Source organism: Pongo abelii, chromosome 8 (genome assembly GCF_028885655.2).
Source record: "Pongo abelii isolate AG06213 chromosome 8, NHGRI_mPonAbe1-v2.0_pri, whole genome shotgun sequence".
NCBI lineage: Eukaryota > Metazoa > Chordata > Mammalia > Primates > Hominidae > Pongo > Pongo abelii.
In genome coordinates this window covers 108306655-108323343 of record NC_071993.2, presented here as the reverse complement: position 1 = coordinate 108323343, position 16689 = coordinate 108306655, and the positions used below count along the sequence as shown (strand labels likewise).

Sequence of the window (16689 nt, the reverse complement as noted above, 5' to 3'; positions counted from 1 at the left end):
AGGTTGTTAAATCTAATTCATCTTTAAGAGACACATGATCTGGATGCTTACAGTCCTTTATAATTTCCAAAATATTTGCTGTATTTATAATAATTTCATTTACTCCTCATAACAGCTCTTTGAGGTACAAAAGTAGGTATTATCTTTGCTTTCTATATGAGGAAAGTGAGACTCAAGGAGGTTAAGCAACATGCCCAATATCTATGATGTCTAGGAAGCAGAACCTGAAAACCAGGTCTTGTTTTCACTATGGTACAATGTAAAATTTACCTACCAATCTAAACTAATTATAAGGTATTTCAAAGAAGACACACTAACAAAACAGGTAGAAGTCCCGTATTGTCAGTTATAAACAAAAGAAGTTATAACTAATCCATTCAGCAAACAGATGTCACTTTGCAAAGCTTTGATATTTTTCTTAAATACCTTGGAAAACAAGGATCAAAAAATATGAACTCTTATAAAAAGGGCTTTATTGTATTTTTATAGCTTATTACATACCTTGTAACAATCATTTTGTTAAATGTGAATGTCAGTTTTATTTTCGGTCCCTTTTTTCCTGGCTATTTACAAGCTTTGTGAGAATCGTTCCTTAATTAAGTCTAAACATAGTTTTATATAAATGGATTCCTGGAAATAAAACGTTCAGACTTAAGAAATGATTGTTACAGAGACTGTAACAGGCCGTAAAAAAACGAGTGCCACTTTAAACAAAGATTTCTCATTTTAATTAAAAAGATAATCATCAGAACATTCCTACACTTAACAGAACCATTTAAATAAGCTTCTTAGGAAAAAAAAAATACGTAGTATATTACGCAGGCCTCCATATTATAATTTATAACATATTTAAATCAAAGTCTCGGTTGATCCTTTAGTATGAATTCTTATATACTATACCTACATTTTAAAGACACATTGAAAAAGAACAGGTCCAAATGAGATAAATCACATGTCTAATTCTTTTTAACATGAATGCTTTCAAAAGATTATATTTTTCCACAAGACATTAGTAACACACATTTAAGAGTACTTAAGAAATCCTTTGTAACATGACCACATATAAACCTAAGAATTGTATGTAGTTTATTGATGAGGTGGATATGTGTCAGGTAAGAGGACCATATTCAGAAGACTACCATATAATCAAAGGTGACCCATACCTACATGAAAAGAGTTTCTACTTTCAAATTCTGATATAAGTGGAAGCAATCCTTTCTGATTTTCAAAATGCCATGTCTGGATACGATTACAGGCAAAATTTGATAAAGCAGGATTCTTCTCAATTAATTTGACTAGCTTTTAAATTGTTTTTAAATTATGTGAAATTTATAGTCAACATTCCAAGAGAGAAGGAAGGAAAGAGATCTTGTAAGTTGTCATTATAATTAGGTGCAATTTAAAAACAGATACATCAATGTTCTTCAACTTAAGTCACCTTTTCTTAATTACACTGAACAGTAAACCTGAATCACTGCTTGACCGCCTATTTCTCATTTCAATGTATTACTGAATACTGCCTCAAAGCGGATGTTTTCCCATGGAAACAAGTTATAATTGGGGCTGGGCACAGTGGTTCATGCCTGTAATCCTAGCACTTTGGGAGGCCGAAGTGGGCGGATCACTTGAGGTCAGGAGTTCGAGACCAGCCTGGCCAACATGGTGAAACCCCATCTCCACTAAAAATACAAAAATTAGCCAGGCGTGGTGGCACATTCCTGTAGTCCCAGCTACTTGGGAGGCTGAGGCAGGAGAATCGCTTGAACGTGGGAGGTGAGGGTTGCAGTGCGCCAAGATCGCTCCATTGCACTCCAGCCTGGGTGACAGAGTGAGACTCCGTCTCAAAAAAAAAAAAATTATAATTGGGAGCCTATTTCCTAACTGAGAACTCGGTAGCAAATAAAGTACTGACATGACTAACACCACCAAAACAAAGATTCAATAACTGTAAAACTCAAAATCATTAAAAAGAAGGAAATTATGTTCCAGCTTCATAAAATGGGAGTCACATACCAATGATCAGCAAGTATGCATTCCAATGTGAAAAACATAATTCTTCCATATTCACTCATTAAACAAATTTAACCTCAAACTAATAACCAACTCAGAAAAAACACTAAACATTTAATTAGCAATCATTTAGTTTGCTTCTTATAATACAGACTGCTGCTTGGGATGATCTACAAAGGGAGAAGAGATAGATGGAGCCAAATTAATATATTACTCAAGGGAAAGCCTTCCTTGCCTCCATCTAAATTACTTCCCTGAATAAGAGTTATTAAAATCATACCATTGATCTATGCTACCAGGAACATGAAATCAGTAAATGTATATCATGGTCTTGTTCACGATCTTCATCACAGTGTCCATAAGCATTTCTCACTTATTTCTGCTTTAAAAAAATTATAGGCATATAAAAAAAAATTATCATCCTATCTCCTCAGTTTATTAAAGGCCACAAGTGTTCTACACACCAAAGGTCACCAGAAAAAAAAAAAATGCTCTGAAGTCACTCTCTTACCCACACTGTCACATGGCTTACTTAAAACTTTGTAGATAGGTTTCAGAGTACCTCAAACTTCACTGAAAAACCATGAATATTCAATAGTACGAACTCCTTTTTAAAAATATTCATGAATCTTTCATAGAATGTTAAAGTTAGGCATATCAAATATTTTGTTCCCATGACCATGCATTATCTTTTGTGTTGGATCCTCCATCAATAAAAGCATCAAGAATCGAGGAATGCATTAGGGAAATACAAATTGAAACCACAATAGGATATCACTATACACCTATTAGAATGGCTAAAATTAAAAATACTGATAATCTCAAATGCTGACATGGATGCAGATCAATTAGAACTCTCACCCATTGCTTGTGGGAATGCCAACTGGTACAATCACTCTGGAAAATAGCAATTTCTAAAAAGGTTAAACCTACATTTATCACGCAATTCTCCCTCATAGGTATTTAGAGAAATGAAAATGTTCACACAAAATCTATACACAAGTGTTTATTTATAGCAGCTTTATTTATAATCACCAAAACCAGAAACAACCCAAATGTCCTTCAGGAGTGAATAAACAAAGTCTGGTACACTACTCAATAAAATACTACTCAACAATAGTAAGACGTGAACTCCCGATACATGCAAAAACATGGATTAATCTAGCTCAAAGGCATTATGCTGAACGGAAGAGGTCAGTAACAGAAGATTTCATATTGCACGGTTCCATTTATATGACATTCTCAAAAACATAAAATGAAGTGAGGAAGAGGGGGTTAGAGGTGGAGGAACAGTATAAGAGTTTTTTGCGGGGGAATGATACAATTGTTCTTATCCTGATTGTGGTTTACATGAATCGACACATATTAGAATTCCTAAAACTGTGTACACTAAGAAAAATCCATTTTACTGTTATGTTCATTAAAAAAATATTGGAATCAAAAATTTGCATACAGCAGGCATGAATAAATATATATTTAAAGAGTAAAATGGAATGAGAGTGGAATACCTATTCAATAAACTTTGGGAGTCTGTATGAATTGCTTTGTGTTAGAATGTTGTTGTAAAAGCACCACCACCACCACCACCTTACCCTATGACCTACAAAGCACCTTTACATTTACCTTATTTAATTGTACTGAATTACATCTTTTTCCTCTATGTAAAGATGCCATGGCTGATGGTGATTATGAGCTGAGGGACCAGCCACAGCATCTTTAAAATAAATGAAGATGATACACAATCTGTTCATAGTACTAGGAAGAACTACCAGTTTTATTGTGATGTGATTTTAATGTAGTACCTCAGTGGCCACATTCTGGGACGTTGCTATTGTCCTTCCACTAGATATACCTCTTCTAAGTGTCAAAGCTTGCTTATTTTCCTACTCCCATGGTTCACTATTTCTCTAGCTGCAAACAGCTTACAGAAGTAAACTGTTTTCTGAAACCAACTAGTTGGAATTCAGAGAATCCAAGCCTTTGCCATGAGATTTGTCTCTTTCTGCCATCACTTCTTGTTGTTCAGACGGAGTCTTGCTCTGTTGCACATGCTGCAGTGCGGTGGCATAATCTTGGCTCACTGAAACCTCCGCCTCCTAGTTTCAAGCGATTCTCTGGCCTCAGCCACCCAAGCAGCTGAGACTACAGGCCTGGGCCACCATGCGTGGCTAAATTTTTTATTTTTAGTAGAGACGGGGTTTCACCATGTTGGCCAGACTGGTCTCAAACTCCTGACCTCAGGTGATCCGCCTGCCTCAGCCTCCCAAAGTGCTAGGATTACAGGCGTGAGCCACTGCAACTGGCCTGCCATCACTTTTGATTCCAGTTAATTCAGCTCCTTCCTGCTGTGTTTCCCAAGTACAAGGCCTCACCTTTTACTCTGGTTCTAGCCACATCATTTCCCCCACTTCCCCTGTGTTGATACACTGGCCAGATATACAGTGGACTAGATATTTTGTCAAAGCATGATCCTGAGAAACACCAGTATCAGAAACATCTGATATGCTTGTTGAACATGCCAATTTTTTAGGCGTAACAAGTAAAGGGGAAGAGGGGGAAAAAAGAACTAAGAATCTGTACTACATTTTAACATGCATTCCAAATAATTCCTATACAGGGTAAAGTGTAGAACTATTACAATAGACACTAATCAGTATAGGCTGAATGAATCAATTATTTAGTTCCTTGCTGGGTTTCCCAGTTCCACTTTTGAGTTCAAGCTTGAAGCAATGCTTTGCCACCTGTTTCTAGTATTCACTGATGCTTTCTGCCTATTGATCTCCCCAGAATATCTGCCCCAGACTCCCTGCCATTATTCTCCCGCTGAACGTATACCCTTGTATATGAGTCCATTTTTGCACTGCTATAAAGAAATGCCTGAGACTGGGTAATTTATAAGAAAAGAGGTTTCATTGGCTCACGGTTCTGCAGGCTGTACAAGAAGCATAGTGAATTCTGCTTCTGATGGTTTCTGCTTCTGGGGAGGCCTCAGGAAACTTAAAATCACGGGAGAAGGCAAAGGGGAAGCAGGTGCATCTTATATGGCCGAAGCAGGAAGAAGAGAGGGGGGAAGAGAGGGAGGCAGAGAAGGTGCCACACACTTTTAAACAACCAGAACTTGTGAGAACTCTATCACGAAAACAGCACCAAAGGCGGAAATCCACCCCCATGATCCAAACACCTCCTACCAGGCCCCACCTCCAACACTGGGGATTATAATTAGACATGAGATTTGGGTGGGTACAGGGCCAAATCATATCACCTTCCCTTGCTAAATTCCCGAGTCCACACACCTGGTTGAGTTGCCAACAGACACCTAGTCAATTTCTTTTCCCCAACTCCTAGCCACCCCACAGCACCTGGCCTCTGTAGATTTGTGCCTCCTTATCTGGCAGATCTTGATAAAACTGTGTCCCCAATAGACAGTGGTTATGCAATTACTCAAAACCAAATCCTGATACTTCTCTCACATAACAATTTGAGTACAGCTGGTCCAGAGATCTTCAGTTCAGCCTACTTTTTATGCGGATAAACTTTTCTTAACCTCTTACTATAGATACTTTTAAATACACAAAAAAGTACAGAATAATATATAATCTCCATCTAATCATCACCCAGCTTTCCACCTTCCAAATCTCATATATTCTATCACTTTGCCCATCTTTTTTTTTTTTTCTGTCTTGTTTTGTTTTGGAGACAGAGTCTCGCTCTGTCGCCCAGGCAGGAGTGCAGTGGCGCGATCTCAGCTCATTGCAAACTCCACCTCCCTGGTTCATGCCATTCTCCCGCCTCAGCCTCCCGAGTAGCTGGGACTACAGGCGCCCACCACCACGCCCAGCTAATTTTTTGTATTTTTTAGTAGAGACTGAGTTTCATCGTGTTAGCCAGGATGGTCTCGATCTCCTGACCTCGTGATCCGCCCGCCTCGGCCTCCCAAAGTGCTGGGATTACAGGCGTGAACCACCGCGCCCGGCCCTGCCTGTCTTTATTTATACGAATATATCTTAAATTCGAAGTCTCCTTATTATAGTTAGGGACTATCCCAATATCTTCACCCACCAAACACTCATTTTCCCTTACCTACCTACTGCTTTGATAACCCTCTAATTGCCCTTAACATGACTGATGTCAGCTATATTTTACTCTTTTTCTTCATTTGTTCTACCCTACTCTCAGCAACCTTCTTCATTCTGTCTCCAGAATATCCTTGAATGTCTTTTTGTCCTTTTCCATACCTACTGCCCTAGCTCAAGCCCAGTCTCTTGCCTAGACTATTACATACTTTAAATGGCCTCCCTGCCTCTCCGGTACCCCTCCCTAGCCTAATCCACTCTAAAGCACTAAGTGCTCTTTCATCTTTGTTGTTATTGCCCCCAGTGGGAATCAGATTCAAATGTAAATTACAGATCTTTCAGGAAAAAGTATTCACATGTTTATAGCTTGTACAGGGGCCACAGACCTCAGATTTAAAACCTCTGCACTATCAGCAACAAAGAGGATTGAATTTTTAAAATAACACCTAAAAACATCTAATTCCTAGGAATAATTTAACAAAAGATATATAAAGACCTCTAAACAGAGAAATTCAAAACCTAAATAAATGGAAAGACACATCATTTTCGTGGACTATGAAACTCAATAGTGTTAAGATCTCAGCTCTCCCAAAACTTACATATGGATTCAATGCAATTCCAATAAAAATCATAAAAGTATGTTTTGTGGAAACTGACTAGCTAATTCTTTTTTATTTTTTTGGAAATGGAGTCTTGCTCTGTTGCCCAGCCTGCAGTGCAGTGGCACGACCTCCACACACTGCAACCTCTGCCTCCCAGGTTCAAGCAATTCTCTTGCCTCAGCCTGGAGTACCTGGGATTACAGGCATGCCCCACCATGCCCGGCTAATTTTTGTATTTTTAGTAGAGACGGGATTTCACCATGTTGGTCAGGCTGGTCTCCAACTCCTGACCTCAGGTGATCCACCCGCCTCAGCCTCCCAAAGTGCTGGGATTACAGGCATGAGGCACTGCAACCGGCCTAGCTAATTCTAATACACATGAAAATGCAGGCCGGGCACAGTGGCTCACGCCTGTAATCCCAACACGTTGGGAGGCCGAGGCGGGCAGATCATGAGGTCAAGGAGTTAGAGACCGGCCTGACCAACATGGTGAAACCCCGTCTCTACTAAAAATACAAAAATTAGCCAGGCATGGTGGTGTGTGCCTGTAATCCCAGCTACTCGAGGCTGAGGCAGGAGAATCACTTGAACCTGGAAGGCGGATGTTGCAGTGAGCCAAGACTGCGCCACTGCACTGCAGCCTGAATGACAGAGCGAGACTCCATTTAAAAAAAAAAAAAGAAAAAAAGAAAAAGAAAATGCAAAAGGCCAAGATAGCCAATGCAATCTTGGGGGAGGGGGAAGCTGACGGGCATATACTATCAGATATCAAGAAATGTTATTATATAAAAATATAGAAATTAAGACAGTGTGGTATTGGCACAAGAATAGACCAATGGAGCTACTGAGAAAATCCCAAAAGCAGGCCTACATATATATATATAGACATTAATATGACAAAAATGACCCTGCAATAGAAAAAGAACAATCTTTTCAATAAATAGTGCTGAATAAGTTGGCTATAGAAAGAAAAGGAAAAAAAGAATTCTGAGCCTTTTGTAGTCTGTAAGCATGACGATTGGGTTTTCAGCCTCGTGTGAGGTGTGCCTCCCTCAAACCTTGTTACACAGGCACATTACCTCTCTGGCATGGAGAAAGAAAAAAAAAAAAAGAATGCTGACCTCTACCTCACACCATATGCAAAAATTAATTCCAGATGGATTGCAGAGCTAAATGCAAATGGTAAATAAAACTTCTCACGGACTTGATAGAGGTACTTGTAACATATACAAATTGCAGCACTATTCACAAAGGTCAAAACGTACAAGCTTCCCAAGTGTCCGTTGACAACAAATAAAATGTGGTATATACATACAATTAAATGTTATTCAGCCTTAAAAAAGGAAGAACATGGATGAAACCTGAGGACATTAAGTAAAATAAGCTAGTCACAAAAAGACAAACACTGTATGATTCTACTTATATGAGGTACCTAGAGGAATCAAATTCATAGGAAAAAAAAAAAATAGAAGGCTGGGTGCAGTGGCTCATGCCTGTAATCCCAGCACTTTGGGAGGCTGAGGCGGGTGGATCACCTGAGATCAGGAGTTCAAGACCAGCCTGGCCAACATGATGAACTTCGTCTAAAATACAAAAATTAGCTGGCGTGGTGGCACACACCTGTAGTCCCAGCTACTCAGGAGGCTGAGGCAGAAGAATTGCTTGACGGAGTCTGCAGTGAGCCAAGATGGCGCCATTGCACTCAAGTCTGGGCAACAGAGCAAGACTCCGTCTCGGGGGAAAAAAAAAAACACCAAACAAACAAAAAAAAAGAATAGTGGTTGCCAGTGGCTGGGATAAGGGAGACATGGATAGTTCATCTAATGGGTATAGAGTTTCAGTTTTGCAAGACAAAAAAGTTCTAGAGATTATATATGCACAACAGTGTGAATATACTTAACACTACTGAACTACACATTTTAAATAGTTAAAATGGTAACTTTTACATGTATTTTACCACAATAAAAAATGTTTAAATGAAGCTTATATGTGTGTGTATGTATATATGTACATGTGTCTGTGTGTCTGTGTGTCTGTGTGTGTGTGTCTGTGTGTGTAGATAAATAAAATCAACATCTTGGCCCAGTGAAGTGGTGCACACCTGTAACCTCAGCATCCCAGCACTTTGGGAGGCTGAGGCAGGTGAATCACTTGAGCCCAGGAGCTCGAGACCAGCCTGGACAACATGGAGAAACCTCATCTCCACTAAAAATGCAAAAAAATTAGCCGATGTTTGGTGGTACATGCCTGTAGTCCCAGCTACGGGAAGGTTGAGGTGGGAGGATCGCTTGAGCCCAGGAGGTCAAGGCTGCAGTGAGCCTAGATGGGAGAAAGGGAGGGAGGGAGGGAGGGAGGGAGGGAAGGATCTGTATGATCTCGGGATAAGCAAAGAGAAAAAGTGCTAACCATAAATTAAAAAATTGAAAATCTTGACTACGTTTTGACTACAATAAACCTCTACTCATTTTGTCAGGGCCAGGCAAAACAGACATCTGCAGGATCAGCAGAGGTCTTAGTACAGGATGACAGAGTACCATCAGGATAAGGAAGAAGGGGCAGGCCCGATGGCTCACACCTGTAATCCCAGCACTTTGGGAGGCCGAGGCGAGAGGATCACTTGAGTCCAGGAGTTTGAGACCAGCCAGGGCAACATGGGGAAACCCCATCTCTACAAAAAATTAGCCAGGCGTGGTGGCAAGCACCTGTAGTCCCAGATGCTCAGGAGACTGAGGCAGGAGGATCACCTGAGCCCAGGAGGTTGAGTGAGGCTGCTGTGAGCTGTGAATGTGCCACTGCACTGCAGCCTGGGCAAAAGAGTGAGACCCTGTCTCAAAACAAACAAAAAAACAGGATAAGGGATATGTCCATACAGAAATATGGCAGGCAACATGGCAGCCCTGCACAGAGTGTTGAAGTCCAAATGTGATGTGAAAAGCAATCTAGCACAGGTATCCGACAAGGGTGTTCATGGAAGGGTGGAGACCAGCAATCTGACATGGGGTTTTGGAGCCTAAGTAAGTCAAGGATGGCATCTATATAGTGGGTGTGGGGAACAGCAGCAACATGAGAGTGGTCACATAGAAAGGGGCTGACTGACTAAGAAAATATGTTGAGGATAACGAAAGCCAAGTTACTCACTGTCAGAAAACGGAGTTACAATTATGAAATTATTGAACGAACCCTGTGGTATTAGACTGGAATTGGGGATATCAGAGTGAACTCATGGTTTTAAATAATACGTAAGATAAAATAACAATGTAAATTTGCAATGTGCACCTGTGTGTGTGGTGTGTCCAGTATGATGGCTTGTGAGCAGTGACACCCCAATAGCAATGAGCACACTTAACACCCAGATCTGGACTTCTACATGTCACTCTCTACTAAAAGAAACTTCTAAAAGAGCTTCTCGGAGAAATCACCAATTCCAGGGCTAAGGGCAAAAAAAGTACAAGAGCCTGGAGTATCTTTCAGTAAACAAGAAAATGCTCAGTGACACCAAAAAACAGAGGAAGCAGTTTGAATGCACGTCCCACTGGCCAAATAGGGAACAATTCAAGTATCAAAATAAATAATGAGGCCAGGCACACAAAAAATAATGAGGCTCATGTCTCTCAGCGCTTTGGGAGGCCAAGGTGGGAGGATGTTTGAGCCCAGGAGTTGGAGGCTGCAGTGAGCTATGATCAGTGAGCTATGATCACCCCAGTGTACTCCAGAGCCTGGACAAGAGGGCAAGATCCCATCTCTTTAAAAAATAATAATAATAATAATACTCCAATACCGGAAAAAAGGCCAAGACTTGAATAAACACTTCAACAAAAGACTATGTCTAAACAGTCAACAAACCTAAAAAGGTGCTTATTTACAGTAGTCATTAAGGAAACACAAATTAAAACGGTGGGATAGTACCATCATCCACTACAGTGGCTACAACAAAAAAGACGATGTTGTTATTATTATTATTATTATTATTTAAGATGGAGTCTCGCTCTGTCACCAAGGCTGGAGTCCAGTAGTACCATCTCAGCTCACTGCAACCTCCGCCTCCCAAGTTCAAGCAATTCGCGTGCGTCAGCCTCCTGAGTAGCTGGGATTACAGGTGCCCGCCACCACATCCAGCTAACTTTTGTACCTTTAGTAGAAGCGAGGTTTCACCATGTTAGCCAGGCTAGACTCGAACTCCTGGCCTCAAGCGATCTACCTGCCTCAGCCTCCCAAAGTGCTGGGATTAGAGGCATAAGCCACTATACCCGGCCTCAAAAAAGATGATATTAAGTGAGCACTGCAAGAATGTTCAGCAACTGGGACTCCCATACACTGCTAAACAACGTATAAAATGAAAAACATTAGCTGAGTGTGGTGGCACATGCCTGTAGTCCTAGTTACTCAGGAGGCTAAAATGGGAAGACAGCTTGAACCCAGCAGTTCGAGGGTGCAGTGACCCATGATCATGCCACTGCACTCCGGCCTGGGCAACAGAGTGAGATCCTGTCTCTAAAAAAAAAAAAAGAAAAAGAAAAACAGTTGCATAGGTTCCACTAATGTGTCTTAGTCCATTTATGTTGCTATAATGGAATACCTGAGGGTGGGTAATTCATAATAAAAAAAGGTTTATTTGGCTCACAGTTCTGCAGGCTGTACAAGAAGCATGGTGCTAGCATCTGCTCCTGGTGAGGGTCTCAAGCAGCTTCCACTCATGGTGGAGGGCGAATAGGAGCTGCATGTGCAGAAATCACACGCCAAGAGAGAAACCAAAAGAGAGAAGAGGGAGGTGCCAGACTCTTAAACAACCAGCTCTGGCAGGAACTAATGGAGCGAGAACACACTTATTTCCAACAGGATGGCACCAAGCCCTTCATGAGGAATGCATCTCCATAATCCAAACACCTCCCACCAGGCCCCACCTCCAACACTGGAGATCAAATTTCAACATGAGACTTGGCAGAGCCAAACAAGCTATATTCAAACCATAGCATAAAGCTAAACATTTTCACACCCTGTGACCCAGCGATTCCATTCTCAGGTACCTACCCAACAGAAATATGTACATATGTTTAAGGAAAGACTGTACAAGATTATTTATAATAGCACAATTTAAAGTAGCCAAAAACTGGAAATAACCCAAGTGTCCATCAAAAATAGAATGACTAATCTGAAGGATTAATCACAGTGGAATACATTAACAAGAATAAACACACCACACCTCTCACAACAACCTGAATGAATCATCTTACAAACAATGTGGGACAAAAGATACCAGACACCAAAGAATACACCCTGGAATGATTCCATTTAGATGAGCTTACATACCAATAACAGTAAAACTAATCTACAGATATTATAAGAGAGTGGTTTCCCTTGGGAGTAGGGAGTTAGTAACTAAAGGGGGCATGAAGGCAACTTGTGGAGTGCTGGCAAAGTTCTATTCCTGATCTAGATAATGGTTACGAAGATATGTTCACTAGGTAAAAACTCACTGAGCTATATATAATTATTTGTACATATTAAAAATATGTAACTATTTGTATATATATTTTACTTTAGTAAAAAAGCTCACATTAACACATACATAAAGTACACTAGAACATTCTTCTTAAATATAGATCTAGGCCAGGCGCAGTGGCTCACGCCTGTAATCCCAACACTTTGGGAGGCCGAGGCGGGCGGATCACAAGGTCAAGAAACAGAGACCATCCTGGCCAACATGGTGAAACCCTGTCTCTACTAAAAATACAAAAATTAGCTGGGCGTGGTGGTGCCTGCATGTAGTCCCAGCCACTCGGGAGGCTGAGGTAGGCGAATGGCTTGAACCTGGGAGGCAGACGATGCAGTGAGCCAAGATCGCGCCACTGCACTCCAGCCTGGGCAACAGAGCGAGACTCCATCTCAAAAAAAAAAATAATAATAATTATATATATATATTATATATATTATATATATATATAATATATATATTATATATATTATATATATATAATATTATATATAATATATATATATATATATATATATAAAACTAGATTAAGTCCAAACTCCCTGGGCCTCCAATTTATATTTTCCTTATCTGCTATACTCAAATTATACCTATCTACCCACCTATAACTCACTGCACCTGCCCAACTTCTGATCTCCTGGCCTTTACCCAAGCTACTTCCTATTCTTGGAACTGCCCACCTCAGACAGAAGTCTGTCAAAATCTATCTACTCTTCGAGGTCCAATACAAAACTTTCTTCTTTAAAGCTTCTAAAAAATCTCTTGTTAAAACTAATTTCTCCTTCCTTTAACTCAATTTACTTTTTTTTCTGTTGCCTCTCTTAAATTCTATAGCACTTTGTACCACTATTTTAGCACTTAACAAAGTGCACCTTAAGAGATATTTATAAATGCCTATTTTATTAGATTGTGAAGCTCTAGAGAAGTTTTATTCAACTTTGTATCTTCACTTCCCTCTGCTCCCATAATGTCTTCCCCTATATGTAACAATGCTTTGCAATCAGTTCAGGCTCACATTTTTTATCAAATTACTTTACAGGTACACTATCATGACCTCTCTTTGTCAACCCACTGATTTTTTTTTTCCTATACTTTATTGCCAAGTACTACTTAACAGAAAATGTGGTACTCCAGCACAATTTAGGATCATACAGTCCTAAATTTCCTATGAAAACCTTGGATATATAAAGGGGTTTTATGGTGTAAATTGAGAACCCCTTACTTATACATGGCAATTTAGAAATTAACATGAATTGAAAGGAAAAACAGAGAGAGACCCTTTTTAAGTAGGTAAAATTAACAATAGCCGATTTTCTGGTTAAGAAAACTGGAGCTCAGAGTGAGGAGTCTGTTCAAGCAGCCACTGTCAGCCCACTGGCCAGTATACTTGCTACAATGTAGTCCATGATCATTTTGTTTTATAAATGCATATACTCAATATACTAAATTTTACTTTTTCCGATTATGATATATATTCGCTGTAGAAAATCTGTAAAACATAAAAGAATTGAAAGAAGGCTGGGCATGGTGGCTCACGCCTGTAATCCCGGCACTTTGGGAGGCCAAGACAGGTGGATCACTTGAGGTCAGGAGTATGAGACCAGCCTGGCCAACATGGTGAAACCCTGTCTCTAATAAAAATACAAAAATTAGCCAAGTGTGGTGATGCACACCTGTAGTCCCAGCTACTCGGGAAGCTGAGGCAGGAGAATCGCTTGAACCTGGAAGGCAGAGGTTGCAGTGAGCCGAGACTGCACCACTGCACTCCAGCCTGTGCAACAAGAGCAAAATTCCGTCTCAAAAAAAATTAAAATTAAAATTAAAAAATTTTAAAAAGAAAAAAAGAAAAAGAATTAAAGAAAAGAAATATCACCCAGCCTGGGTGACAGAGTGAGTGTGACTGTCTCAAAAAATAAAAAAATTTAAAAAAATAAAAAGGGCCAGGCGCGGTGGCTCACGCCAGTAATCCCAGCACTTTGGGAGGCCGAGGCAAGCGGATCACCTGAGATCGGGAGTTCAAGACCAGCCTGGCCAACATGGAGAAACCCCGTCTCTACTAAAACTACAAAATTAGCTGGGTGTGGTGGTGCATGCCTGTAATCCCAGCTACTCAGGAAGCTAAGGCAGGAGAATCACTTGAACCCGGGAGGTGGAGGTTGCAGTGAGCCGAGATCGCGCCATTGTATTCCAGCCTGGGCACCAAGAGCGAAACTCCGTCTCAAAATAAAAATTAAAAAATTTTAAAAAGAAAAAGAATTAAAATAGCTTCTCGGCCTTTTGGCTAAGATCAAGTGTAGTATCTGTTCTCATCAGTTTAGTATCTGATATGTCCTCTATCCGAGGACAATATATTAAATAGATTTTTGGAGCAAGGAGATGGAATAGGAGCTTGCTCCGTCCACTCCACGCATCGACCTGGTATTGCAGTACCTCCAGGAATGGTGCACCCGCTCCGGGGATACCAAAAAAAAAAAAAAAAAAGAATTAAAAGAAATATCACCTAAATAATGCTTTTCTGTGTATTTACTAGTATATTTTCAGAATACCATTAAATATTTTGAAATATTACCCATAATCCAGCAACTCACAAATAACCACATTAACAGTTTGGTGTAGTACTTCCTACATACAAGGATTTATGAATCTGTGCTACAAAAACATTTATCCACATACTATAATTCCTGGTTATCTGTCTCTATGACTTTTCAGTGAAAGTATGAAAGTTTTCCAGACATCTAAATATATCAGCACCCGATCTTTGCAACTTTAAGTTTAGGTGCAGTGAAGAGATGGAAAAGCTCTTAAAACTGTTAACAAAGGAGTTGTTGGGTTATTATGTATGACCTTGATGCAAACTCTGTTACAGTTCAAATTCTGTTACAGTTCAAATTCTGTTACAAATGCCATTCCAGTGACATCAAGCTTATCAGTCCCAAAGATAGAAGAATAGCACCATGATATTGCTGAACTTTTCAGGGCATCACTGTGGAATAGTCAAGATTCTGATTATTGCTTTTTTTCTACATAACATGAAGAGAAGAAATCTGCTGTATTACATTGTGATTCTAGGAGTATCCAATCAACAGGTATTATTCAGCAACCAAAATGAAAAAGTGCTATCAGGATAGTGTCAACAATGGACAGCAGAAAGAAGAAAGCACAATAGTTGTCATAATAAGCAACTTACCATTCTTCTCTAAATCAACTGTACTAGATCATTGCAGTAGATTACTGTCACTGTAGTATTGTGCAAGTTACTCCCTGCCCTGCTTGACTTTGGGCTTTTGACTTTGAGTAAGCCAAGTTTAGATCATCCACTACCTAGCAAACCCACAATTTCAAGAGAATAAATACCTATCATTGTAAGATGCTGGTATTTTGTGATTCTAAATGCCAATAGCTAACTGAAATGATACTGTGACAAAAGTAGAGTCTTACCGCACTTCAGTAATTTAAATAATCAGGGAACCTATATGTAAATCTGGACAGTAATTCTTCCACTCTGGCCACTGCTTGACTGCCTACCTCAGAGAGATATCTGTCAAAATCTATGTATTCATCAAGATCTAATATGAAGCTTTTTTCTACAAAGCTGCTAAAGAGCTCTTCAGTTAAAACGAACTTCCCAGCCAGGCGCAGTGGCTCACACCTGTAATTCCAGCACTACTAAAAAATACAAAACTTAGCCAGGCGTGGTGATGCACACCTGTAGTCCCAGCTACTCAGGAGGCTGAGGCAGGAGAATTGCTTGAACCCGGGAGGTGGAGGTTGCAGCGAGCTGAGATTGCACCACTGCACTCCAGCCTGGGTGACAGAGTAAGACTCCATCTCAAAAAAAAAAACAAAAACAAAAACGAACTTCCCCTCCCTTAAATTCTACAGCACTTTGTGCTTCTATTTTAGCATTTACCAAAGTGTGCCTTAACAGATATTAAGGAAACATGCCACCATATCCCACAGTTTTCCTGCTCTTCAAAGATGAAGTATACTGCACAGAAGTAAGGCTCTCAAGTCAGACTGCCTGGATTTAATCTCAGGATACCTGCTAGCATGACTTTGAGCAAGTTACTTAACCTCTCTGGAATAATTTTTCTTAAATGAGAAATGGGGATAATAACAATACTGAATCTATCTCACAGGATTACTGGGAGGATTAAATGAAATAATATATATATAAAGAGCTTAGAACAGTATATTTAGAACAGCAAATAGTACATGCTAAATAATTATAGTCAAACTCCGTAGCTGCAGGGAACTGGTTCCAGGATCCTCCCATCGGATACCAAAATCCACAGATAACTCAAAAGTCTCTTATAGTGCCTCATATTAAATGGCACATAACCTACACACATCCTCCCATATATTTTAAATCATCTCTAGGTTACATATAATAATACAATGTAAATGTTATGTAAGTAGTTGTTATACTATATTGTTTTTAATTCCTACTTTTATTGTTATATTGTTATTTTTTATTGTGGTCTCTTTTTCTGAATACTTTCAATCAATGGTT

At 39.8% G+C, this 16689-nt stretch overlaps 1 protein-coding gene and 2 non-coding genes across 14 annotated transcripts in view; 2 read left to right on the top strand and 1 right to left on the bottom strand.

Annotated features, from left to right (window-relative positions):
* Positions 1–16689, bottom strand: part of BTRC (beta-transducin repeat containing E3 ubiquitin protein ligase) — a 204639-nt gene that overhangs the window by 179220 nt on the left and 8730 nt on the right.
* LOC112135352 (small nucleolar RNA U13) lies at positions 7676–7774 on the top strand. The gene has a single exon (XR_002916648.1). It is a non-coding gene; the product is annotated as a small nucleolar RNA U13 (small nucleolar RNA).
* On the top strand, positions 14438–14628 carry LOC112135363 (U2 spliceosomal RNA). Its single transcript, XR_002916655.1, has one exon. It is a non-coding gene; the product is annotated as a U2 spliceosomal RNA (small nuclear RNA).